General features: G+C 43.8%; 1 long non-coding RNA gene across 1 annotated transcript in view; it reads right to left on the bottom strand.

Moving 5' to 3' along the window:
- Window positions 1-1,627: 1,627 nt before the first annotated feature.
- Window positions 1,628-11,070, bottom strand: part of LOC120311318 — an 84,961-nt gene continuing 75,518 nt past the window's right edge. The window contains exon 3 of the long non-coding RNA XR_005557583.1: window positions 1,628-1,722. This is a non-coding gene — a long non-coding RNA (uncharacterized LOC120311318). The remainder of the gene's footprint in view (window positions 1,723-11,070) is intronic.

The raw sequence follows: 11,070 nt of genomic DNA, 5'->3' as shown, positions 1-11,070 counted from the left end.
TGTAACTAGTCTAAATCTGGACGCAGGCACTTTTGCATGCATAAGATTTCCTCCATAGATATAGCAAACCTAATTGGCCAAGCAAATCATTCTGTCCAAGGCTGTCAGAAGTTAGATGTCTTCCAGTTTTGTTGACTTTAGCTTTCATAATCCCAAAACAACATACCAATTATCTTAAACATTGTAGAATCATATGACAGCTGAAATCCTAATTTCTGGGAGGGCATCAGCCTGGGGAAGTCTGCTACAAACTGAAGGCAGAAAAACAAACTATAGTTTTTGTTTAGGTGATGTTATTCTGCAAATCGCAGTTCTATATTGTCTGCTAATCAATCATCTGGGTGCTATATGAAGCATTTGTAAAAACTGATCTTGATTTTCAAACATATTTCTCCCTCCTTTGCAACTGTTCATTACTTAACTGTATTGGTGGGCTGACACATATCTGTCAAATATCAGAATCTCTAGAGCAGCATCTGGTGGCTCCAGCTAGAACTATTTCAAGCTCATTTTCAATCATAATTCATAACAGGTTCAGGATTCTGGCCATATGGGATTTATTCCAAGAGCTCTTTGTGACAGTAATAGCAGCAGCTACTTTGATGAAGATATTGTCAATTTTCTGGCTTGCTAATATAAGCTTGGAAAGGTGTAATTCTGGGAGCTGGACAATGACTGGACATAACCATCAGTGAGTGGATTTATATTCTGACATTCTTTAGATGGTCTGATTTCTTCTATAGCAATCCAACCTTCAATAAAGAAATTATCCAGGAAGAATACATTCTATTATTTTTTAGTCTGAAAGTAAGTTATTAAACTTACTAAATATGTGCAATCTAATCAAGGATAAATAAATAAATAGGAACAAATGATGGTGATATTTTAGAATAGTGCATCAAACTAAGGCATAATGTGAAGTGTCTGCCAGACAAAGAACTTCATCTAGTTTGCTCATTTTCCCCTTATTCTGAATCAGATCTATCTTTCCTTTAGCATGGTTTTTTTGTCTGCTTTTCCATAGTATCCTTCCCATCATGTTCCATAGGCAACACCTGCAATAAGGGTCTCATTTTCTATTTCTAGGCCAAAAGATTAATTAGAGACTTCACCATCCACAGACTCCTCTTTTATGTAGACATGAGAGTAGAGCAGGTGTTTCATAAAACTTCCAATTCATGGTTTACATGGAGTTTAATTTCCTGGTCTGATAACTATACTTTCATGTTTAATTCTTAGTAAAAACATCACTAACTCAGTTCAAGCACACAAATTCTACTCTTCACAAACATTTCACAACTGATGCTCAGTATGGTTGTGCGGAGTAGCGTTTGTCAACCCCAGCAACTTAAGCTGTATGGATTTCAGCTCCCAGAATCCCCTAGCCAAACAGGCAGAAGATCAACAGAACACATCCATAAACATTAACTAGCAGTCAAAAGACATGATAAAAACTCTTTAATTTCACAAAATGTGGACAAACAGAAATGAAACTGTCAGGCAGAAGGAATGAGATTGATGTTGTGAATGTATCAAAGTAGTTTCGTTAACATTCTTCTACTTACAAGAATCTTGCCAGACTAACTGCATTCTCTTGGGAACAGGTAGATAAAGGTTTGAAGACTCTGGCATTGTCTCTTCTTCCCATGGAATGACTTTAAGCTAGCCATCCTCCTCCCCACTCTAACCAGAGATTCCATTACAAACACATTTCTTTTCCATCTGCAAAGAGGAGAAAAGGGAGGATGGGATGTTTATTAAGAATGTTTTTTGTTGATTGGCTGATAGTCCTCTACATATTCTAAATCCACAAATCATAAATATAATCATGATTATATATATAATCATGAGTCTTAATCTCTGCATAGTTCTGCAAATATCAAAAGAGCCCGGATTAGGTGCATATCACACTGATTGAGAAGTATGGGACATAGAAAGATGTTTTCACTTCAAAATGTATTGAAGAAACTCATGTAAGGGAAAGAAAATAAACTCTTGCATTTTTGTCTCTTGAAATAATGGTCTCTAAATAATGATGATGATGATAGTGGTGATGATGATGATGATGATGATGATGATGATGATGATGATGATAGGGACCTTGGAGATCATCTAGTCCACTGATGTCAAACTCATGATATTATGTGACATGTCACGACATATCGCAACTTTTTTCCCATTGCCAGCAATGGGATGGGCACAGTTTTGGTGTGGCGCATCCGGCCCACGGGCCGGCAGTTTGACACCCCTGATCTAGTCCATCCTCCTGTTCAGGCAGGAAACCCTATACCATTTCAGACAAATGGCTGTCCAGTCTCTTCTTAAAAACTTCCAGTGTTGGACCATTCACAGCTTCTGGAGGCAGATTGTTCCACTGATTAATTGTTCTAACAGTCAGGAAATTTCTTCTTAGTTCTAGGTTGCTTCTCTCTTTGGTTAGTTTCCATCCATTGCTTACCAAGGCATTGTAAAGTGGTATTAATACTTCACGTGATCTTGATTCTATCCCTCTGTCAATGCAGCCTAGCACTGTGTTGGCTTTTTGGGCAGCTGTAGCACACTGCTGACTCATATTTAAGTTATTGTCCACTAGGACTCCGAGATCCTTCTCACAGTTACCCTCTGATTTTTTTTTTATTTGAAAAACATACAAAAAAGCATACATTTCACAAAATGAAACATAAAGCAAATTATTGTGGCATGGAGTGTTTTCATTAGAATTCCAGATGCCCTATTTTGTTCCATCTCTGCTTTCTCATTGGGCATAGTTCAACTGTTCAAACAATCAGTTGAACTATTGCTTAAATCATTAGTCAGTCAATTTTCCAGGCTCACCAAAGATACTCAAGTCTGACTGATATATTGATTGATTGATTGATTGATTGATTGATTGATTGCCTTTGTTCCAAGTCTATGTCTACTATATGTCTCCTGTACAGATGCCATCAGGCAATTTAATTTAGATTATCTTTGCAACAACTTAAAGATCTTCTCCTGATATAGTGTTCATTCCTGCATTTACTACACCAAAGTTTGTTCTTAATGTTTTCATCTGAAAAAAGAAACACATAAACAGCAGTTAAATTGAGCAGCAGATAAATTTTATGAGCTGCACGATTCTACTGCTTGTTTTGAAGCTAGTCTGTGCTGACAAATCACCAGATTTCTGAAATACTTCCAAAGAGGCATCCCATAAATGCAACAGGATGAAATTAAATCATTTTAAAAAGTAATAGTACTTGAAATAGCTTGTATTTATGGAATATAGCATGTTCCCCTTCTAAATGTTAGTATGTCTGTATTTCAAAATAAAATATATAAACTTCATAATTTACATTAAATAACTGAAGATTTATGGATTCCAACCTTATTTTACCTATTTAAACTTAGTCTGTTTGAAAACCACATGGTTTATATTATCTTTGCAGATGTTAATAAATTTGCAGCAATAAATTATGACTTAGACATATTCAATTGGACAGACTGGACAGTCACTTTTCTAAGATGGTATAGGTTCTCCTGCTTGAGTGGGGGATTGGACTAGAAGACTTCCAAGGTTCTATTCTGTTCTGTTCTGTTCTGTTCTAATTGTGTTTATTGCAAACGGGTAAGGAAGATATGTGTGAATTGGATTCTGCATGTGCCCAAATAATGTATTGCCTAATCTTTGTAGTATTAGCAGTATCTTAGTGCTTTTGCTATTGGATTGTATATTTGTTTGTTGTAATACAAGATGCAATGAAAACAAATATATCTTCTTTAAAAATTAAACTCTGTTGCTCTCATGAACCAAGAATGCAGCTTTAAAAAAAACATTGATATTGGAAACAGAGAGAAGCACACACATCTAGCAATGCTATTGATTTTCAGTGATGTTCCAGATGGGAATCTTAAACACAGACAGTTTGAACGATCAATGTGAAGCTTTGAAACTTAAAGTACATCAATAAAATTGAAGGCTGGAATGTAGAAAGACCTAGAATTCCTCTGGGCCTGGAGATAAACTTTTAGATTAAACTAGACTTGTATTTGGTGTGATCTTAATAGAAATTACTGGGCTGTGCAGTTGAGCCCACAGAGAGCTTTTAGAAAAGATATTATCCTTCTTTCTTCCTCTTTATTTTAATGGTAGAAACTTAATTTTACTAGATTCGTGTAACATATTAATTAACACTTTTTCTTTGACAAACTATCTGACCAACTTTTACATCCATTGTCAGGAAAATTTTCAAAATCACTACTCTTAATAGTTTATGATTATTTTGTATATTTAAGTTTAGGGGAAACCACAGTTTTATATATGTATGCATGCCATTTAACAACTTTGTCACTGGGCTTGTCCTCATGGAAAGCTTTGTACTTTGAACTAACATTTGCTAATTAAAAAGTGGGAACACTCTGGACTGTCCAGGCAAGTGCATTCACAGATCAGAGCCATTGCTGAAGCCCATCAAAGATCATCCAACTGGGCTTCCAGTTTTGATGTTGTGGCTAGATGGGTGTAAGCAGACTTGGCTCTGTCTTTTGCATTTGATTTTGCCCCACTGGGGACCCTGGAAAGGGTTGAAAGTAGCCCCATAGAGGTGACAAGCAAGGAGGAGACCCTCGTTGATCACGGGAAGGTGGAGGCCCTTATGTCTGATCTGAAGAAGCTTGAGATGATGGAATATTTTGGATTACAAATCTTTGGTGGGTGAACAATTGTTTGTCAATGCTGCTAACATTGGATGTTCTTGCTTTGACAACAGATAAAAATGCAGCCATTTTCTCTATGCTTTTAGAATTAGTTGATGCTGGGATGGGGGATAGGGATGAGAGTCCAGCTAATCATAATAATAATAACTCAGTCATGAGAACCCAAGGACATTGGGCCCAAAGCTGATAGCGTTTTCGCAGGCTGGAGAGCTGGGGAGGAAGCCCACGCTTCAAGCTAATTGGGGAATGTGATTTATGACTGTTTATTGGAGGTGGGAATTTTACTTTGTTACTTTGTATCCAGGGGAGGGGAATTTAGTTTTTGGGTTCAACGATGTAGTGCCAATACTTTGTTTCCCAAATAAAAGATTATTTAAGGTAAACAATGCCTCAAAGTTCTTTTGAAGGATTTCATCTGTCAGAACCATGACATTGTTATTATAAAGACCACCTACAAAAAATGAAATGGATGTCCCATACTCAGCTTTAAATGGTAAAAAACCATCTCTAACACCTATCTCCAAAGTCTTCAGTTTGATTTACCACCAAGAAAATATGGATGAAGATCAGAAAGAAATTCTCTACATGTTGAAATCAATACAAGAGACTATTGCTTTAGCTCATGGTGAGACTAGAAATAACATAAAGGAGATAAAAGAACAATTTTCTAATCTAAATTTACAAACTCAGAACATGACTACAGAAAAGGAACTAGCAACTCAGAAAATAGAAGGAAAACTGCAGGAAGCAGTTCCAAAGATGAAGGACCTAAAGGAAGAATTAACTGACATATTCAGACAACTGAAGAACTAGAAGATGGAGCAATAATATCGGAAATGGAAAAGGCATCAAAAATGCAGAAAACATTTGAGGAAAAGGAAGAACTGATTGAATGGAAAATAGAACTGTTAGGAGAACTATGGGGAATTGGAGAAGGATATTAAGGAATATCATTGGGTTCATTCTTCCAAAAATACTTTAACCAAACTGTTGAGTCCTTGGCGGAAAGCAGACACGAGAAGCAGTTGAAGTTCTCAGTTTTCTTTATTCTGCGTTCAACTTACAAGTAGATGGCTTCAGCAGCTCCCAAAACCTCCCAGCTTCTTATATAGACATTTCCCGGGTAAATGCGATACTTTTCCCGCGCCAGCACCCGCGCATGCGCACGGTGCTGGCGACAGCCTGTCTGGTCCCGGGCAGCTTTGCACCTGCCCGGGACTGCCTGCAAACGCCCGAGCCATTTGCAAGGCTCGGGACATAACACTCCTTTCCCCCGGGTTAAAACTACTACCAACATATAATCATTTATTTTATGCAGTGTTCTGCTTCTCAGTGCTCCTATCGTTACCTGGCTTTTGTTTAGCCAGCAATGTTATGTAATCCTCTAAGTATTTAGGAGACTTCTTTGCTCTCTGTGACCTTCTCAGCTCTGGGTTACTAGCATGAGTTCCCTGACTGGAGGGAGATGTGAGCCTGTTCTCCTTATTTTGCCTTGGTGCCTTCCAAGGACTGTGCCCCGATGCCTGGCCTGCTTGCTTGCCCACCGGGCTCGTCAGGCCAGGGCTTCTGTCACTTTGTGACCTGGTTGACCTGCCTAGCTGTAGACCCTCGGGCCCCTTGAAGTGATAGCCACTGCTGGGCGTCTCTGTTGAACCTCCTAGGTCCGTCCAAGACCTGTCAGGAGGCTGACCATTCCCTGAACCCCGTTCTGTGTCCGGGCTTGTGTGGGTTCCTGTACTTTCCCAAAACTCAGTTACTCCCTGATTTGGGCTAGAGGTGTTGTAGTCGGGACTTGGTTCCTCGACCACCTCCCTGTATGTTTGACCCCCTGTAGAATTTGGGGTAAGGTCAGGCCAACCTTGGGGATTGTGTGCCAGCTCTCTTGCGGGGAATGATTTGTTGGGATGCCCCCGGGTATCCTCCGTGACTGGAGTGCTGTGTGATGTGTGTGGAAAATGAGTATGCCCCCGGGGTGACTCCCTGGCTGGAGTAGGCGTGGATGCCTGGTAGTTAGGTAGGCTCATAGAATTCTTGTTCGGAGCTCTCGCAGAACCCTGGGATGGGCCGTTTGTGGCTCCATCAGTGAAGATGGGCAGCAGCTCGTGCCCTTCCCTTTGCTCCAAAGGGTCCCCCTCCCCTCCTGGAAAAGACCCAGGAGTCTCATCTGAAAAGTCCCGCCTAGGGCGGAGTTGGTCGATGTGCCGGCGCAGGACATGACCGTTGTCCAGGGCTACCTCGTAGGAGAGAGGACCTGTGACCCTGGAAATAGAAGCGGGGACCCATGTATGACCAGGCCCGTAATTGCGAGCCCAAACCGGGGCACCCACAAGTAGTTGTCTAGGTGCCCTAGGATGTGAGGTAGATGAAGGCAGTCTGTCCGGATGCAACCGGTCAAGTTTAGTAGTAAGTTGACGCCCCCAACGAAGTTCAGCTGGGCTTCTCCCTGTAGAAGTGGACGGTGTGGTGCGATAAGAAAGGAGAAAGTCAGCCAACCTGTGATGCCAGTCCCCGTAGGTGAGTCTTTTCAATGCGTCCTTTGTGATGCGCACCATACGTTCAACCATACCGTTGGTGGACAGGTGGAAGGGTGCAGACGTGGCATGACGAATCATGTTCGCCTATAAGAAAGCTTGGAATTCGGAGGAAGTGAATTGAGGGCCGTTGTCGGACACAATGACATCTGGCAGCCCGTGTGCAGCAAAAATCCCCCTCAGTACCTGAATAGTCTTTGCAGTGGTGGTGGATGAGACAGGTACAACCTCAAGCCATTTCGAATGGCTGTCAACAAGGACCAAGAAGAACTGGCCCTGAAAGGGTCCAGCGTAGTCAATGTGCACCCTAGACCATGGGGACTGTGTTTCCTCCCATCTATGCACGGGAGCTTGGGGCATCTCTGGGCGAGATCGTTGGCACAGGTGGCATGCATGCACCTTAGCCTCAATATCTTTATCTAAACCAGGCCACCACAAGTGGCTGCGCGCAAGAGCCTTCATACGAACAATGCCAGGATGACCCTCGTGGAGGGATTCTAAGACCCTAGTCCTCATTGAGGTGGGAATGACAACTCTGTTTCCCCAAAGCAGACAACCCTGAGAAAGGGACAGCTCGTTCCTTTTGGACCAGAAACTCTGAAACTCAGGACTAGGGCAGTGCTCAGGCCAACCAGACAAAACCCAGGAACGGACACGTGAAAGTGTGTGATCTGTACCTGTTTCAGCGGCAACATCCCTGGCACTAAGAGGGAGCTCGGGCAAGGCTTGGATTGATAGAATGTTGACAGCTGGCGCAGGGTCAGCTTCTACTACTGGCAGAGGCAATCTACTGAGGCCATCAGCATGGCCCATTTCTTTCCAGGCTTGTGGAGTAAAGAAAAATCATATGCAGACAAAAAAATAGACCACCTAAGCATTCTAGGGGAAATGATTTGGGGAGTCTGCTTACGTGTGGTAAACAGTCCCAGCAGAGGCTTATGGTCAGTGAAGACCGTGAAGTGCCTGCCATATAGAAAGTCATGGAATTTTTTAATTCCAGCAACAACAGCCAGAGCCTCCCTGTCTATCTGAGCGTAGTTGCGCTCAGCAGAAGACAATGTTCTGGAGTAATATGCAACAGGAACCTGAGTTCCATCAGACCTGAGGTGGCTCAGGACAGCTCCAACCCCGTAAGGGGACGCATCACAAGCGATGCACACAGGAAGGGACTCGTTGAAATGTGCAAGTACACTGTTAGAAGTGAGCAAGGCCTTGACTTCATCATGTTTGTGACCACCGCCACACTGCTTGCTTGTCTAGTAGCCTGTGAAGAGGCTCAGCTACACTAGCTTTATGTGGAAGAAAAGAATTGTAGAAATTCAGGAGGCCAGGAAGGCCTGAAGTTCGGCCTTGGACTTTGGCCTAGGTGCTTCTAAAATAGCAGTTAGTTTGGATTCAGCAGGGTGAATCCCAGCAGCATCAATTTTGAACCCCAGAAATTCAGTAGAAGGCACCCCAATCTTGCATTTGTCTTTTTGAGCTTGAGGCCTGATTTTCCTGAATCTTAACAGAACAGCCCTTAGCCTTTCAGCTAGAATGTGTGTGGAGTCTCCTGCAATTAAGACATCATCAAAGTAGGGGCAAACCCCCGGTATGCCCCGTAGTGTGTTTTCCATTACGCTTTGGAAAATCCCAGGAGCGACATTCACTCCAAACTGTAGCCTTTTTACCTTAAAGGCTCCCCTGTGGGTCACAATAGTCTGAGCTATAGCAGCATCATCATCAACAGGCAGCTGTTGATACGCTTGAGCTAGGTCAAGCTTTGCAAAAACGCGCCCCCCCTTGAGGGAGGCCAGAATATGACTGACCACAGGAACAGGATAGGCATGTTGCTGCAATGCCTTATTCAGAGTGCATTTGTAGTCAGCACAAATGCGAATGTCCCCATTTGCCTTTAGAGGCGTGACAATGGGGGTCTCCCAAGGACTGGAATCAACAGGTTCTAGGATTCCCTGTTGAATCAGTTTGTCTAACTCAGTGTCAATTTTACTCTTTAAAGCAAAAGGGACCCTTCTTGCTTTAATTCTAATGGGAGTGACAGTGGGGTCTAGCTTTAAGGACACAGGGGGTCCTTTGAATGTGCCCAGCTGGGGGCTGAAAACATCTGCAAATTCTTTGCAGACTTCCTGTAGGTCGAGTGTTTGTAAACTGTTGAGTCCTGTGACGTGTATCCCCAGGGCCTCAAACCAATCGAGTCCTATGAGACTCGTTCGTTCACCCCCTACTACTAATAAGTCTAGTGGACCTTCAAAACTCTTGTATTGCACGTTAAGGGTGGCCTCCCCCTTAACACACACTCTTGAATTTTGAAAATCTGTTAACACAATGTCAGAAGGCCTTAACTTGGCCTGAGTTCCACTACCGGAACAAATCTTCCTAAATGTATGCAAGGAGATAATTGAAAAGGCAGACCCTGTGTCTAGTTCCATAGATAATGGAACCCCTTGTAGCTTCACCTTGAGTGACAGCTTTTTCTTAATGGGCTTGTGTGTGCCTGTCCTAAGGATGCTTCTTCGCGAAGCGCAAAACCCTACCCTATTCTGGCTGGGGAATCTGGTACCTTTCAGGCGCAGTTCTTCCTGAGGTTGTACCTTTCGTCGGCCCAGACACACAGCTGCAATGTGTCCTTGTTTGCCGCATGCCCGGCAGGTAGCGGAGCGGAACTTGCAGTCGGTTCTCCTGTGGCGACCTCCACAGCCGATGCACTTGAGCGGAGCTGAAGAGCTTCCCTTCTGTTTTTCTTCCTTCGTGGGGTGGAGACGGTCGACTTCCTCGTCCGGATCCTCCTCGGAGTTTCTTTGGACGTCTTCCTGGTGCACGGATGCAACCTCTGGACTGTTTCTGATCGGCCGCATGTTCTTGACAGCGCCGCCTGCTGCTTCTTCTGCGGTGACTTCCCTTAAGGCATCTTGGTAGGACAATTCTTCTTTAGCGAAAAGTCTCTGTTGTAGATCTCGATGCCTTAACCCGCACACGAATCGGTCCCTCAGTCATTCTTCGAGGTCTTTGAACTCGCAGTGCTTGGCGGCCTTCCGTAATGCGGCGATGAATTCTTTGGCCGACTCACCGGGCCGTTGATCCCTCTGCTCGAAGGTGTGGCGCCATGCGATGACGGACATCTTGGGGTGGAAGTGCTCCTTCAGTAGCTTCTTCAGATCTGCGTAGCTTACAGACTCTACTGGAACAGGTGCTGCAAGGTTTTCTGCGATGTCGAAGGCGTCTTGGCCGCAAACACAAAGCAGGGTGGCAGCCTTCAAGCTCTCTTCCCTCACTTGGTTTGCCTTGAAGTAGTTCTCCACCCTGGCTACGTATGACTCCCACCGCTCTGGATGTGAGACGTCGAATTCCGAAAGCCTTCCGATTTTCGCCATCTTCAGGAGACGGGTCTATCAGCCAGCCTACCCCCGAATGCGCACTGGATTGGCGGGTAGCTGCCGAGTCGACGCCGTTCCGCCGCTCAGGACTCACTTGGGTAAGCTTACACTTCTTCCTTTCCAGGCGGTGTAAGGCAATCCCACCTTCGTCGCCAGTGTTGAGTCCTTGGCGGAAAGCAGACACGAGAAGCAGTTGAAGTTCTCAGTTTTCTTTATTCTGCGTTCAACTTACAAGTAGATGGCTTCAGCAGCTCCCAAAACCTCCCAGCTTCTTATATAGACATTTCCCGGGTAAATGCGATACTTTTCCCGCGCCAGCACCCGCGCATGCGCACGGCGCTGGCGACAGCCTGTCTGGTCCCGGGCAGCTTTGCACCTGCCCGGGACTGCCTGCAAACGCCCGAGCCATTTGCAAGGCTCGGGACATAACACAAACGGTCTTTCTTATTCTAAATAATATACACAAAAAT

Source organism: Crotalus tigris, unplaced genomic scaffold, assembly GCF_016545835.1.
Source record: "Crotalus tigris isolate CLP2741 ecotype Arizona unplaced genomic scaffold, ASM1654583v1 scf7180000018347.1145750, whole genome shotgun sequence".
In the NCBI taxonomy this organism is placed as follows: domain Eukaryota; kingdom Metazoa; phylum Chordata; class Lepidosauria; order Squamata; family Viperidae; genus Crotalus; species Crotalus tigris.
Note: the sequence above shows the minus strand (reverse complement) of the source record. Positions and strands in the feature narration are given on the sequence as shown.